General features: G+C 32.1%; 1 protein-coding gene and 1 long non-coding RNA gene across 2 annotated transcripts in view; both read right to left on the reverse strand.

The window, feature by feature from the left end:
- LOC109074198 (kinase non-catalytic C-lobe domain-containing protein 1) overlaps positions 1–16,741 on the reverse strand; it is a 182,638-nt gene that overhangs the window by 13,051 nt on the left and 152,846 nt on the right.
- Positions 4,478–8,285, reverse strand: LOC122147296. The gene is made up of 3 exons (XR_006161568.1): positions 8,231–8,285; positions 6,545–6,855; positions 4,478–4,535 (listed from the first exon to the last, which is right to left on the reverse strand). It is a non-coding gene; the product is annotated as an uncharacterized LOC122147296 (long non-coding RNA).

Genomic DNA, 16,741 nt, shown 5'->3' on the forward strand with positions numbered 1-16,741 from the left:
ATTCTTTATACAATTCGTTATAAATTAATCCATACTCTAATCAAATATTATCTTATATTAAATTATGATTATATTATTATTAATCAGTTTTTAGTAATCTTCCTAATTAGAGTTACAATATCTAAATTGATAAAATCGAGCATAATAGTAAAGTATTACTATTATTCAACCCAATAATATTGTATTTATTCGTATTATTTAGAATAATATAGGAGATTCTTATTATTAATATATATTTTAACATTAATCACTATAATATAATAATAATAATTTATTTTGTTTATTTTTATTTATTAATAAATTAAATAGATTACCATATTATACAAAATTGTATCAATGATAACTACTACTAATACTAATAATTATTATTATTAAAAACTCCTTACCTTTTAACAATAAATAATTTTAGTTTCACAATGGCTTGATTTGGCTCATCCAACAGATCTCTAGTTATCATATTTATCGGAACGTTCCGGACACCATCAAGGCATGGGTCCATGATTCCCATGCTCTGATAATGTAACACCTGAATACACGTAAGAGCTAAATAAAAGGTATGCAAGTAACCAAATGTAGATATGAATGCTTAGAAATTTTGTTCTTAATAACCACGGCACGAGGAAAGGCAGAGTGTGCATCAAACCTGGAGATTTCTTGACAGACTGCCAGAAACTCAACTTGGTTCTGAGACTCGTCAAACCGCCTGCGTGACTTTAGTACCCTCATCCTATCATGTCTGAACCTACGAAGAAAGACGAAGCCGCCTGAGCTCAGCACACACACTCGCCGAACGATGATCAGGATGCACTTCAGGTTATTAACGCACAGCCGTCCGATTTTCTATTGTAGCAGAAGTTACCCTGTTATTTTTACCTCCTCTTGCTGTTACAGCCTTGTGGTAGAACAGGATTGCTGGTCTTTTTCAGAGATTCTGCTGCTCAAGAATCACTGTTGTGCATCTCCTGTTTAAGAGCAAAGATAAGAAAGATCAATAAAGGGATCGATGCCCGCTGACTTTCAGAAGTCCATGCAACTAACCATTGCTATACATCACAGCAAGCATTACGCAGGATATAAATACCGGTTTTCCGTCGCTGCCCATCTTACACTGTTAATGGCCACATCGTTAATCATCTAGACCAGATTAGACCGTGTTGTGTTAGTAATACATGAGATCCCATTTAACCATTCGTGCATTCACATAATAACAGCAGATAACCCCGACAACCCCAATATTTGAACCGTTTATTCCTGCAGCATTTTCTATTTTCATATTTTACCTGATTTTACTTTAGACCAGTTTTATTAACTTTGTTGTTTTAGTCATTTTTTGCAGTATCATATTATATCTATATCTATTATAAATATACCCATAATAAAATAATGAATAACAAATAATAAATTAATCTTTGATTCATGCATTTATATGCTGTCATAATAAAACTATATAATTTAAAAGTTTGATATAAATTTGTTGGTTTTGTCAGTATGCAGTCTATATATATATAATAGATATCTATAAACAAAATGATATAGACTAGAATATATCTATGGCTAAATATATTTTATATAAAAAGCCTCTATATAAAATTTAGTGTTTTTTTAGCCGTATATATATATATATTTGTATATATATATCTGTTTTAAAGTATATTCTCATATTTGAGTAACTAATTATATATAGATGGATTTAATTTAGTACTAGAGCTTTTTTATCGGATATATTTTGTAACTTGGCTCTGGTTAAAACTTTCAGTTTCAGTTTTAGTTAACTAAAAATTAAACCATGGATAAATGAATACCCGGATAAGGAGGCTTGGAGAAACCATGTAAACCCACATTCTAGCAGAAAGCTGGTTTTAAGCTGCATTATCCAGCAAGATGCTTTTCAGAACCAGAATGATCTATGACTTGTGTCTAGGAATAAACTGTAAGGCTTGTGTGATTGACTGTGATGAAGAGGATGAAGATGTTTTGGTGTGGTACAATTGCCTTTAAAAAAAAACTTGGGGTCCCCCGGTAAGATTTTTTAATGTAATGAAGTCTCTTCTGCCAATCAAGGCTGATTTATTTGTTCCAAAAGCACAGTTAAAAATTGTAAAATCTTTTTATTATGCTGTAAAACCAGATGTTTCCTCTGCGAATAATCGGTTAAAAAACTGCAATTTATTTCTGTGTATTTTGCTCAGCTGAGATTTTAAATTAAGATATCGAAATTTTTTTTCTTTTTTTGCCTTTTTTCTTTTTTCAGTTGTACATTATAAACGCACAGCTTTAATCATTACTTTTTGATCAAGTAATAAATCCTTGCAAGAATATAGATCTGACTGCAGCCCCAAAACTTTTATTTTAACCGAAGACCTGCATATCGCCATCAGGCTGAAGAATCTGAACTCTCTGTATTTCTCTCTGGGTAGTAACCAGAGATAGATGGTCAGCGTCTTTGAAGTCTCAGCTGCAGCTGCCGTTCCTCCTCCTGTAGAGCTTTCCTGAGTCTGAACTACCCTCTCATGACAAACAGCCTAAATTCAAATCGCCATCAAAGCACACACACATACCGCTCCTACACTGAGCACACAGATTTCTGCTATATAATATTTAGATATTATAATATAAATATCCTACCTATAACGGATACTTGAAACCCAAGTACAAAATGTAACAGCCGACCATATTCCCTGTCTGTCCGGGTTCTTGGAATGTTTTGAGCTTGTTGTGGCTCGATTCAAAAACATGAAGCTCCCTCCCTTCTGATGAAAATGAAGGTTGTTAATGATTAATGTTCCTGGCGAACTTCTGGGCTGCATGAAATGTGGGTCTGGCAGTACTTAGTTGTTCGCATTAATTTATTAATCACAGTAAATGCAGATTGCATTTTTTTTTTATGGACATTTATATTTATTATGACAAGACTAAAGACACTTCAAAAAAAAAAAAGAATCAAAAATAAAAAAATACCTCATAACTTTTTATATTAAGAAAGCCCAATGAAAAATCATATTTCAGCACCACAATTTATATAAAGAATCCTTTTTATAAACAGGAAATGACCATCCCCTTGCACATAAATAGAAAATTTACAGATTTATTTTTATGATAATTAAAATGCGTTTTTATTGTGTCATTATTTGCCATGCATATCCGACTTTTCATATATGTTTTATGTGACGATTTTATCCCCAAAAATACCAAATTAAAATAAAAGAAATAAATTAAAATAAAATAAACAAATAACATAAATAAAACTCAAACTAAAATATTAAACACCCGCGATTTTATTTCCAGCTAGTTGTTAATTCCGGCCTCAGCATTTTCCGTTTAGTTTAACTTGATTGTACTCAATACACTGAATAACCTCAAAAACCTACCCCACACATATACGAAATACAAAAAAAAACCTATATCTCCTATATAGACTTTATAAAAACAAAAACACGAAAATGAAAAAAAAACCATCAACACCCATAACATAAAATTGTCGTACTCAACAACTCTAAAGCTGAAAACATCAGAAAATATGACCACATAACCAATATATAGTTCGGAACCATCGTAGTTAACTACTAAAATAGTTATCCTCAATCGGTATGAAAATACCGTAGATTCACATGATGATGTTTATGTAAATGGGAAATTCACTTTGATTATCCTTTTTATGTGTCATTTGGTACTGCTTTATTATTATGTTTTCTAATCTGTGATTCTATTAAAAACACCACCCACAAAAAACCACTTTACCCATTTTTTTTTTTTTTCTTTTTTTCCTCTTCTACCTAACCCAATATCCCCACCTCAACAAACAATCCTGTATACAGTAAAAATACTACCACGGGAATAAAAACCGGCATCACCACCTAGAGTTTTAAACTATAACAATTATATTCCCTTTATTCCGTTTAGAAGCAATTACAAATACAAACACTGAGAATTGTGCGCTCGACAATGTGGTTTAATTTTATGGATAATATATTCCATGCGCCTCCACAACACAACTTTAAATCTTAAGCGTCAAACGAGCAGGCTTCGTTTTATATGGAAAGATATGCTTTCCATTATTTTTTTCTTTATAATGTGGACGTCAATCAAAATCCGACCCCCTTAGTACGCTACCAAATTTAAAGCGTTGTGTTCAATATGAATCCATATCTAGCCCAACCCCCACCACCCATGTATCAAAACCGCCCTGTGACTTGTCCTCCAGCGTGGGATATTCGCTGTGACTGCTGAGTTTCTTTCTGCGCGTACTCCAGCACGTCCGGACTGAAGAAGTCATTCCAAACTCCCTACAGAGGCCGGGGCCAGCGAGGATCCGCGTGGGGGCACTCTGATGGGTCGCTGCAGATACCGGAGACGCAATGCCGCTCAGGAGATCCGAGAGTCACAGTCGTCATGGCACAGCTCCGAGCCGTCGTGGGAGTGATCCGGAGCCCGCCACCTGTCCTCGCAGAGCGCTTCAGAATGCACAAAATCCAGTCGCCCACCCACCACCGTCCTGGGAGGCGCGCCGCACTGCAGCTCCATCTGCTCATTCAGCTCTATCACAGACAGAGAGAGATGCTCACAAAAACTGTCAAGATCACATTTCACCCCAAAATCAACACCATTTTCATTAGAACTCATTTGCACTGTGGTTTTTACATTGGGATTATATTCATAATAATTTCACACATCACTATCTATCTATACACTCCATCTATCAATCCATCTGTCCATCCATCTAATCCCCTCCATCTAGTTATACCGTCCCAATCTGTCCATTCCTCCATCTTCTGTCCCCTAATCTCGAAATCTATCTATCTATCTAGCTATCATCTATCTATAGTTCTCGTAGATGAGGTTTCCTGCACATTACTAATCTATCTAGCTATCAGCTGTCCATCTGTTAGTCTAATCCTATCGATCATAGCTTATATAGCTATCTATCTCTCTATCTATCTATAATGTCCATCTATAGATTCAGACTATCCCTGTCAGTCTGTCAATCTCTCCATCCATCCATCCATCTGTCCATATATTCATCCATCCGTCCATCTGTTCCTCCATCCATCCATCCATCCAACCATCCATCCATCTATATATTCATCTATCTGTCCATCCGTCCATATATTCATCCATCCATCCATCCATCCATCCCATCCATCTGAGCATCCACCTATCCATCCATCCGTCTATCCATCTGCATCTATATATTCATCCAACTCTATACATCCATCCATCCATATTCCCACATATCCACATCTATCCATATCCATCTCTCAAGTCATCTGTCTGTCCATCTGTCTATCTATCTATCATCTATCCATCCATCTATTTATCTGTCCATCTGTCTGTCTATCAACCAACCAACCAACCAACCATCCATCCAACCAACCAACCAACATATCTAACTAACAATCTATCAATCAAACTATCTAACCATTCTATCTTTGTCTATCTATCTTCCGTCTATCTATCCAACCATTCATTTGTCCTTCTGTCCATCTGTCTATCTGAATATCTATCTATGCTAACTTTCAAACAATCAGTCTTATTTTGTATTGACAGACTTTTCTATTTCCTTATTTGTTCCTTCTGGTTTTTGACTGGGACGTGTTTGTGTGTGATTTACACCTGCAGTTTGCTGTGAGTGTGTGTTTGTGTTTGTTTGCACTTAGTGTGTGTGAGTGTGTGTGTGTGTGTGTGTGTGATGAGCAGGAGCACAAAGACCATAAAAGACGAAGGAAAACATCACTGCGAGTGTTTGGAACGAGCAGAATGGAGAGCGCTGGGCGCCAGACAGAATGAAAACTCCCATCATCTGCATTAGTTTCCTGGCAACTCATTTCCACTAACAAGCACCAAGAGCTCTCAGCGAGTCTGGCAGCGCTGAAAAACACCCCATCCTTTATATTTGCTTTCAACTGTCAATCAAAGTTATACAACTTTAAATAAAACATCTCTAAAACAGGCTTTCATTGACTCCTAAACACTAATCAGACTATAACAACAGAACAGAGATACTGAAGTCAACATAAAACAGCACTGAATGTCCATCTGAGTAAAACAAATTATTTTTAATTTTTTCATTTCCAGTCGTTGCCATATTATTCAATACATCAACGTAATAGTTCAGCCAAAAATGAAAATGTGCTAATGTGCAAATGGAAATGGATTTGTTTCCAGTCCTTTTGTCTTCTCCAGATGTTAACTGATGGACGTGATGGAGTGCTGTGGATTATTGTGATGTTTTTATCAGCTGTTTGACTCTCATTCTGACGGGCACCCATTCACTGCAGAGCAAGTGATGCAATGGCTACATTTCTCCAAATCTGATGAAGAAGAAAGAAACAAACTCATCCTGATCTCTCCATGACCTGTATTAATTTATTATTTGAACAAGATATTAGAAAAGGCTGCATCACCTACAACAGGAACCTAAACTACAATGACTATACAGTTATTTGATTATTGTGGCATGGCAGAAAAGGAAAGTGGTTTCAGACAACTGAATGGCAGATTTTTTTTGATGAGTGATTGATCAGTTGATGACAGGAGGCGGTCCTACCTTTGTTGTCATCCTCTGATGTCACTTCCTGTGTGTCTCGTCTCCAGCATGCGGTCCTGGTCTCAGATCCCGTCTGCTCCAGGTTTTGTCCATCTGCTATTTCTCTGTATTTAAGCTCATTTGGTTTGCATTCCGGTTCCTTCATGATCTCGTTCAGCTGGTTTTCCTCTAGCGCGGGTCGATCTGAGGGCCAGAGGTTTGCATTGTGGTCAGGATGATCGTTTTCCTCGCTGGACAAACGCTGTCTGGTGCTCTGGAGCGACGCTGCTGCCCTTTTCACTGCCTCTGAGGAGGGCTGTTCATCAGAGACACTGAGAGAGAGAGAGAGAAACAACACAAGCTCTGTGAGACAGAACATTAAACAGCTCAAAGCATGCTGAGCCAAGCCAGCGAATAGATAAAACAACACTGTCAGGTAAAACATCTAAACATCAAGAGCTGAGCTGTTTTATGCTCAAAATACAATAACAAAAAAAAAAAAAAAAAAAATCATCAATGGAATACACACACACAATAATAATAAAAAAAATGTAACTTAAAAAATATTAACAAATATTACAGTTTTGCAGTGCATTTATCTATTTGCAAGGATGTTTTTAACTAAAAACATGACAAAATATAGATTATGAAAAATTAATGTCTGCACTAATGGATATAGAAGGCAAGTCAAAACAACAATAATAAACTGTCTAAAATATGTCAGTAAATACACACACACACACATCATCAATAACGTATCATATATTATCTTACATGTTTTGTTTCTAAGTACATGTATCCAGGTTAAAAACAAACAAACAAACAAAAAATACAAATTAAGAAAATTATTCTTTGTAGAAGAAAATAATAATAATAATAATAATCAGTCAATCAGGACCTTTGTCTCTGCTTTCTCCAGTAAAATATCTCAAATCGTGCTAACACAATTTTTGTGAGATTTCTGCTTAAAATTTCACAGTTTCACAAAATAAATTTGCTCTTTTTTTAAGTAATTTTTCTTGAGAATGTTACTTATAATTTTTAACTGGAGAAAGGTTGTTTTTTACCACTACAGATACAGAAAACAAGGCAAGCATAATAAACTAAATAAAAATGTACAATGAATAAAGAATAAAATAAAAATAAACCATAATTCAAGGTACATTATTTTACATGGTTTTCCAGTAAAATATCTTAAGTCAAGATTTTACACAATGCTTTAAAGATGTTTAGAAAAAAAAAACCAGAAAATAATTGATAAAAATAATAATTGCTCTATTAGTATTCTTTAATTGTTTTTTTAAGGATGTTTAGATAATTTTTAACTGCAGAAAATGATACACATTGCAGGCCAAGTGCACACTACAGATACATAAAATAAGAATAAGCATAATAAAATAAAATAAAATGTGCCAATTGCTAATAATAATAAATATTATTAATAATACACACACACACACACACACACACACACAATAATAATAATAAGAAATACACACAAGGCTTGCTTCTAAGTAGATTTTGTTTTAGGATGCAGACACAAAAAATGCAGTTAAAGATTATTTTTTTTTTTTTTTGCAATACAGACACAGATTTCAGAGCAATAAATGAAAGAAAGAATGAAAAAATGAATGAATAAATAAATAAATAAATGAAAGAAAGAATGAAAAAATTATGACTAAACTATTTTTCCACCAAATCACCTACCAGAGAACTGCAAAGTGGTTCCTCAATGCTTACCCGAGCGCTGAGAGTTATAAAACAGTGGTCTTTTGATCCGCATCACACTGGAACCTCCAGCACCGCGCCCCAGCCACTGGCATCACCTGCTTGATGCCTAACCAAGATGCAGAGCGCGTCTGTAACACCCAGAGCCGGATCGGACCGCATGTGATCCGCTCTGAGAAAGAGACCATTGTGTGTCTGGCTTCATGTGACGCGAGCGAGCGCTGTGTCTGTTCCTGATCTTGAGGACTCTTCTGTTTCCACAGGGACCAACAGCTGTTTCTGAAACGATTCTGGCCTGATCACTGAGGATAAGTGCAGCGAAGGCATGGTCAGTTTGAGTGGTTTCTTGAGAAGGTCTCATAAAAAAGACTGGAAATTAAATTAAAAGCCACAGGCTGTTGTAGAAATACTTAGAAAACAAAGCTGAATGTGAGCTGTTCAATAACAACCAATCGATGATTCCTTCATTCATTCCGGCCATTTGTATTTTATTATGTATTTTGTGCCTTGCAATCTGTATCTGTATAATGACATTTTTTTTTTTTTAATCTATCTTTTGTTGTTTTTTCTTAAAATCTCTAAAAATAAGATAAATCCACTTAAGAAGCAAAACTTTATTGATGTAAGAGTTTTATTATTATTATTATTAATTGGCAGATTTTATTTATTTTGTAGGTGGTTTATTATTATTTGCTTTGCTCTCTGTATCTAAAATATTTTCTTAATCTGCATCATTCTTGTGTTTTTTCTAAACATCCCTAAAACTAGAAAAAATCTACTTAAAAAGAAACAAAACTGTGTAAGATAATATATTTAAGTGTTTTTTTTTTTTTTTTCACTGGCAGCTTTTATTTCAATAATTGGTAAATGTCTTGTTTTCTGTCTCTGTAAAGCATTTTTTTTTTCTTAATCTGTATTTTTCTCATGTCTTTCTTAAACTTCCTTATAACAAGAAAAATCTACTTAGAAGCAGAACTGTGTAGATAATATATCTTCAATTAAGTTTTTCCCCTAAACATAAATAAATAAATTCTTTTTAGAAGAAAAGAAAGAAAGAAAAATAAGTAAATAGGATTTTTCTTTCTAAGTATTTTTTTGTCTTGCTTTCTAATTATTCTTAAATAAGGACACATTTCTTTTGACTAGTTCCTGGCAGATGATTAAGCCGGCCAAAGATGTGTGTGTTAGATCTGGGTTGATGCTCTCACCGTCGGCACGAAAAGCTGGTTGATCAGACGGTTGCAGGTCACACAGCAGCTTCTGATCCCAGTGCAGATCACTGAACTTCTCTGTTATCGCTTCAACAAAGGCGTCTCTCAAACTGGAGGGTTTTTAAAGAGAAGATGTATTTTCACTGGAAACAGAGAACAGAGTCACTTAGGGGATCCTCTTTCAAGACTTTCTTCCAACAAAAGAACTGATTCAGACATTTCAAACAAAAGGTAAGTATGTGTTTAAAAATTGACTACTCTCTCACATAAACACAACTGTTATTTGTATTAATCTATGGGCTCTTAGGAATTCTTAGGAAAAAGTATTTTTTTATGGACTTACAAATAAACAAATTATTTAGAAAAGTGAAAAAAAGAAGGTAACCCTGGACCTAATTAATGAAAAAATCTGTGAATTAAACTACTATTAATTTAGAATTAAACTAAAGGTTAGTAAACAAAAACTAAAATTAAGTTTCTAAAAATACAAAATAATACAATAAGAAATATGTAAAATAAAAAATATAATAAATAATAAAAATAAAATAAAAAATAATTTAATGTAAAAAGACAAAATAAATAATAAAAATGTAAAAGTTATAAAAAATAAGACTAAAATAATACTTAAAATGTAAACAATTAAAAAAGTAAAATAGTATTCATGTATAATAAAAATATGTAAAAGTACAACCAAATAAAAAATAGAAATACTATAACAAACATGTAGAACAAAATTATTAAAAGCAATACATTAAAATAATATTATGTATATATATAAAATATGTAAAAAAATACAACAAATAAAATAGAAATAATAAATGCACAACTAAATAAAATAAAAATGATTCAAAAAAATACATTGATAATACTTCAATATATAAAATGTAATAAAATAAGTCAAATGTACAACTAAATAAAATAAAAATGTAAAAATGATTGAAAAATGTAAATTTATTAAAATAAAATAATAATAAAAAGTAAAATAAAATGTGTAAAAATAATAAAAGTAATTACAAAATAAATGATAAATAATAAATATAAAATACAATACAATAAAAATAATTAATTGTAAAATTTGAAAAACTAAATTAAAAAAAAAATAATAATAATATAACATTTTTAAATAAATCATTTTAAAATAAGCAACAATTAGGTCAAATAAGCAGAAACATTAAAATGAGTGATTTAATTTTTTACCCATAGCCAGATCTTGGGACTCCATTCTCCAGGTGGCCATCAAAAGCAAACTCTTCTCTGAGCAGCTCAGTGACGTGCTGCAGACACAAGCCTCTCTGACGTGGGGGTGTGAGCAGCGAGATTCAAGACAGGTGAGGCGCTTGGGGATTGAGCTGAGCTTATAATATCTCCCACTGGACTTTCAGGAGACACTGCCCGGTCTGTGCTGGGTCACACAGGCGCTTTTCAATCCTCACACTGTCCTCCTGAAGGTTTGATTGGCTTCTTGTTTTGGTGATTCTGAGCTGAGTGATCCGTGCCTGTGATTGGCTGAGCTTGCGGCGTCTGAACAGGAAGGTCAGGCGTCATCTGCGGGGTCTTGCTGGCCAGCAGGGAAGTTGTTACAAATCCCATTAACACAAGATGGCCCGAGGGGACGTTTGGCTGGTCGTCTGTTTTCTTGATTGGTTATTTGAAGAGTTGCTGGAGGAGAAAGGAATTCACAAGAGTCTTAGAACTGGATGATGATGATGAATAACTGGCAGAGAAAACACCACTAAGTCCGTCATCCTCAAGCGGCGGCTCGTCCTGTTCACCTGGCTCTCGCCAGGGGTCGTTTCATCCATGATGTCCTCATCAGAGCATCCACGGCAATCACTTACAAATAATAATAATAATAATAAAACAGTTTTGGTTTTAAAAGTCACTTCAAACTCAGAGAGTTTTTATTATTAAAACTATTGAAACATTTTTTTTGTTAGTGAAATAAAAGCTTAAGTAAAGGAAGCAGTAAATATTATATAATAATAATTAATATAAATAGATGGAAAAAAAAAACTTTCAGTTAACTGTCACAGCAACATTTAAGCAGAAGATCTGTGAATTTATAACAAAAATCATAAAATTAGCGTTGAGCTGGGCGTGTTTTTTTAATCTACAATTGAGTAAAAGCGAAACTAAGCTAAACTAAAAAAATAAAAACAAATAATACAATTCAATGTTTTTAAAGGCTTGTTAATTGAAATTTAAATAAAAACAGTAAAATACATAATAATACTAATATAAATATTAGATGGGGAAAAAACTTCAGTTAACTGTCACAGCAACATTTAAGTCAAGATTCAGAATTTATAACAAAATCATAAAATTAAACGTTGAGCTGGACGGTTTTTTTGATCACAGGTGAGTAAACCAAACTAAACTAAAACTAAAAAAATAAAAACAAAAATAATTCAATTCAATGTTTTTAAAAGGTAACCAAATAAATTTTAATAATACTTGAAAAACAATAACATTAAAAAAAGTAAATAAAATAAAATATAATAAAATGTAAAAAAAAAAAAAAAATGAAAAAAAATCAACAACATAAAATAAAAATAAATTAAAAATAATACATAAAATAATATAATGTAAATACAACCAAATACATTTAAATAATACTTGAAAATAAAAATAATAAAAAAAATAAATTATAAAATAAAAATGAAAAACAAAAAAAATCAAATAACATACAATAAAAATAAAAAATAATGCCAATTATATTTAAAAAAGTCAAAGAAATAAAAATAAAAAATAAAAAAGTAAAATAAAAAAGATCCTTAAATTTTAAAATAATTAAAATAAAAACATTAGGGGATCCAGATCAATTTATTGTCCGTTAACTAAAACTAATATAATTTAAAAAAAATATTAAATTAAATAAAAAATAAAATAAATAAAATCAAATAAAATAATAAAATAAATACAAAACTTACTTCAGTTAGTTGCCAAGACAACATTTCTAAATTTTCTTTTAGTTTTTTAGTTTAAAGCGCTAAAATACTAACTGGAATTAAAATAAATAAAACCTAAAACTGAAATTTAAATTTTCACTAAACTTACAATTACAATTTTTTTAACTAAAATTAAAATGAAAACTGAAAGTAAAAAGTTATGAATTCAAAATATTAATAAAACCAATAGGGTATCATTTACTACTAAAATAAAATGTAAAAAATTCTTAATAAAATAAACAATGGTGAAGACACAGACTTTATTAAAATACAATCCTCCTCTAAAACCTCCATCTGAGGTAGATTGGAGAATCGGATCCTTCCTGGTTTGGCAAAAATGCACTGATTCAAAGAATTAGTAACCTAATGCACATCAACAGCATTCATTTCATGAATCAGCATATCATGAACACAATTTTGGCTACTAACAAAGGCCCTGATTCAATAAACATTCACTGATGACTCAGTTTACATTCAACATAATGCATCTGGGATTTCCTAAAACCAGCTAGTTGTTCTTTGCAGACCTACGCTCAGACTGCGGGTGATGAGTCAGTATTATGGGGCTGAAGTGTGTGGCAGGAGACGTAAACGCCCGGGCAGTCTGACGCTGGTGGAGGATTGCTGGGTAATGATGGACTAAACCAACCAACAACATCCAACAATCCCCCCCCGCCCAACAACACAAAAAACCAGATATTAACAAACACAAACACACCTGCAGATTACACCAAACACATGTGAAAGCCAATAATATTAGGCAACATACAATTAAAACCAACGGGATGGATCTCATGAAAAGATGTGCCAGATCACATTTCACCCTCAAATAAGAAATTATATTTTACATAATGAAAATGGCATTATTTTAGTAGCAAAAGCACATGTCCCCTCAAAAAAAAAAAAAAAAAACTCATTATGTTAATCTGGTCCGATGTTTAACTTTTGAGTATTCAGTATATATAATATATATATATATATATACTATATATATATATAGATATACAATTCAAACAAAGGTAAAATTGATGTGAAAACACTGTAATTATTTATTTATTCAATTCCTTTAGTTTTATTTCTCTTAGAGTTAGCTACCCTTGTACTTAATTAATGGGTAATCAGTGATTTTGACAAAAATCATACAATTAAAGGTTAAGCTGGTTGTGTTTTTTTTTTTTTTTAAAGGCAGGAAACTAAACCATAATAATAATAAATAATAATAATAATAATAATAAATAATAATAATAATAATAATACTACAATAATAATAAACTGTGCAAATAACTACAATAAAAATAAACAAAATATAACATTTGTAAAAAAAAAAAGTACTTCCTCGATAAATTAATACATTTTAATTAATTAATAATCCATGTAAAAATGTAAATATATAAAAATAAAATAAACAAAAAAATATAATAAAAGAACTGTATTACAAATAAAACTTAAAATGATAAAATGTACAATTACAAATAATAAAATTAATAATATAAAGTGTATAATAAAAATATGTAAAAAACAAAAAACCACCCATATTATACCACCACACACAAACACACAACACACAAACACACACACACACACAACACACACACACCACTACATACATACAAATTACAATAAGAAATTTGAGTGGGTAAATGTGCTGAATGAACTGATGAAATTATTATTATATTAAAGGCTTTCTTTATGCACAAAATTACTTCTTTCTTTTGATTTGAGGGTAAAATATGACCAGAATCTATTCTAGACAGGTATTGTTTATCTATTTAATCTGAAATGTTAAAAATGCAAATTCGCACCTGTCTTAACTTCTCCCAAGTGTGGGTCAGATGGGTTTTCAGCACACTCAGGAGAAGACCATTCCTCTGTATCTCTATTCCCATCGAATGCCTTCAATAAAAACCGTACTTGTTATGAGAAACTTGTTGACTGAAGTTCATGCATTAAGACAGGAAAGAGTTACAGAGCGTTTGGACTAAGAGCTGCTAGGCTGATGGGATTTCTTCTTCATTAGTTTCTATTGTTTATTTTGACCAAAGAATTTTAATAGAAACATTTGAAGCAAAGTTTATACGTAAGGCAAGACACTGTGTTTTCATGTAATGGTAAATTTTGAGGTTTTTGGTTATTTGGCATTTCATAATGTTTTTTATTTATTTATTTATTTATTTTTTTAGACTAGTGGAAGGAAAACATGCCAAATGCACTTTGTAAGTATTTATTTTATTGGACATTATTGGCGTCTGTAGATTTCAGATGCAGTACATATCCTTCTCAAAATGAGTTTTTTTTCTCAACTTCAGTAACAGTGGCATACACTAAACTTTACAGTTTTATTCCTATCTATATTCTGAAGGTTTTTATAGAGGGGATTGTTTATATATCATTCACACTGGTTTTATTACTGTACTTCTATTTGCGTCTTTAGAGTTCAACTACAATACATATCTTTAAATGCTGTGAGTTTTTTTCTCCACTTCAGCAGTACTTACATACACCAAACTTTACAGTTTCATTCTTATCTAAATTCTGAAGGTTTTTATAGAAGGGTTTTTTCATATATCATTCAGTAGTATTGGTTTATTATTGCACTTTTTCTATTTAGTCTATAGATTTCAATTACAATGGCATATCTTTCAAGGCAGTCTTCCCAAATTTAGTTTTTTCTCCACTCCAGTAACACTTTCATACCACCAAATTTTACAGTTTATTGCCTATCAATATTCTGAAGGTTTTTATAGAGGGGTTTGTTTTATATTCATTCAGCTGACTTATTACTGCACTTTTACGTCTGTATATTTCAATTAAAGTACCTATGTTTATAGAGTTTCTTTCCTCCCCACCCAGTAACACTTACATACACACATTTTTTTACAGTTTTATTCCTATCTATATTCTAAAGGTTTTTTACTGATGGGTTTGTCATCATATTCATCTGATTTTCTGTAACATTTTAAGTCATAAAAACATGGTAAAGTCTATTTTTCTGGCCGTTGACAGCAATTTCTGATTTCTGGAGTGATAAAAAGAGAAATCCAAAAAATGCCTGTTCTGTAAAACATCATTTAATGTGAGCAAAATCAAAACATGAATTTTTAAAAACCGAGATGTTTGGATTTCTGTTCTGCAAATGAATTAATGCATATTTAATTATTTAGTGCCTTGTTTGCATATTTAAACATAACATTCAGAAAACTTGTAATACAAATTCTTCTTAATGCAATCAATCAACTGGGGAAGTATGGTGATGATAATATTAGCTTTGTTTTTTTACACCCTATTCACCTGGGTGTGTCCTTGCCTTAAACACAAATGCCGAGTCTCCAGAGCTGAAAGATCAACCTCTGAGCAAAAACATTCCTGAGGGTAACTCTCATGACAAAACTCAGTCCCCATGACTATTTGATAACCGAAGCAGAGATGATGTTTTCTGTGCCAGACAGTCGGTTCACAGGGCTGGGTGAAACACACAGGGACACTCTATAAAACCGAAAAGACACAGATCACAGGACTGATGAAACCCCTGCCCACGAAGGCGTGACTGCTGAGATCCTCTGATGTGAACTAAGTGTGACGCTTTCACCTGTGAACTCGGCTGATGATCTGGGTCCACACGCTCTCGGCATTTTTCCTCCTTGGCGGGAGAGGTAGTCACGGCAAAGAGCTAGAATATAAGAGCCAAACATAAAGCACATTAGCCCAGGTAACAGCCTGGATGCACAATGGTAGGTGCCATGGTGTTACAAGAGAGAACAGAGCATGTTTTTCTTGGATTTAAAAAACAAGAAATGCTTGGACTGCATAAAGAAAATCTTAATGAGTCTTAATGATCATAAAGTCTATTTTATGGCCATTAACAGTCTAATTACTTTGTGACATAAATCTCATGACATTTACACTAAATTCTGCCCCAAATTCGCATTATGGTAATGCAAAGCATATAACTTTTTATTACTTTAATTCAGTAATTAAAATCATCCTTTCTGAACAAAATGCTTATAAAAATATATAAAAATGGCCTTAATTTTTTTTCTAACTTTTTTAACAATATATATGTCCATAATTGCTATAAAATAGCCATTAATTTTCTTTATAATAAATTTAATTATGCATACACATACATACATACAAAAATACATACCTGAAAATAGACTTAATTTTTCATATAAAAACAATATGTATTTATATGTCTATTTAGTATATATAATATATATATATATATATAATCCTATATATATATATATAGTCTTGCGAAGTATAACATACACAAAACATAATTGATAATAAACATATAAAAAATAATTTAAATAATTATAAAAAACAAACTG

Source organism: Cyprinus carpio, chromosome A13 (assembly GCF_018340385.1).
Source record: "Cyprinus carpio isolate SPL01 chromosome A13, ASM1834038v1, whole genome shotgun sequence".
Lineage (NCBI taxonomy): Eukaryota > Metazoa > Chordata > Actinopteri > Cypriniformes > Cyprinidae > Cyprinus > Cyprinus carpio.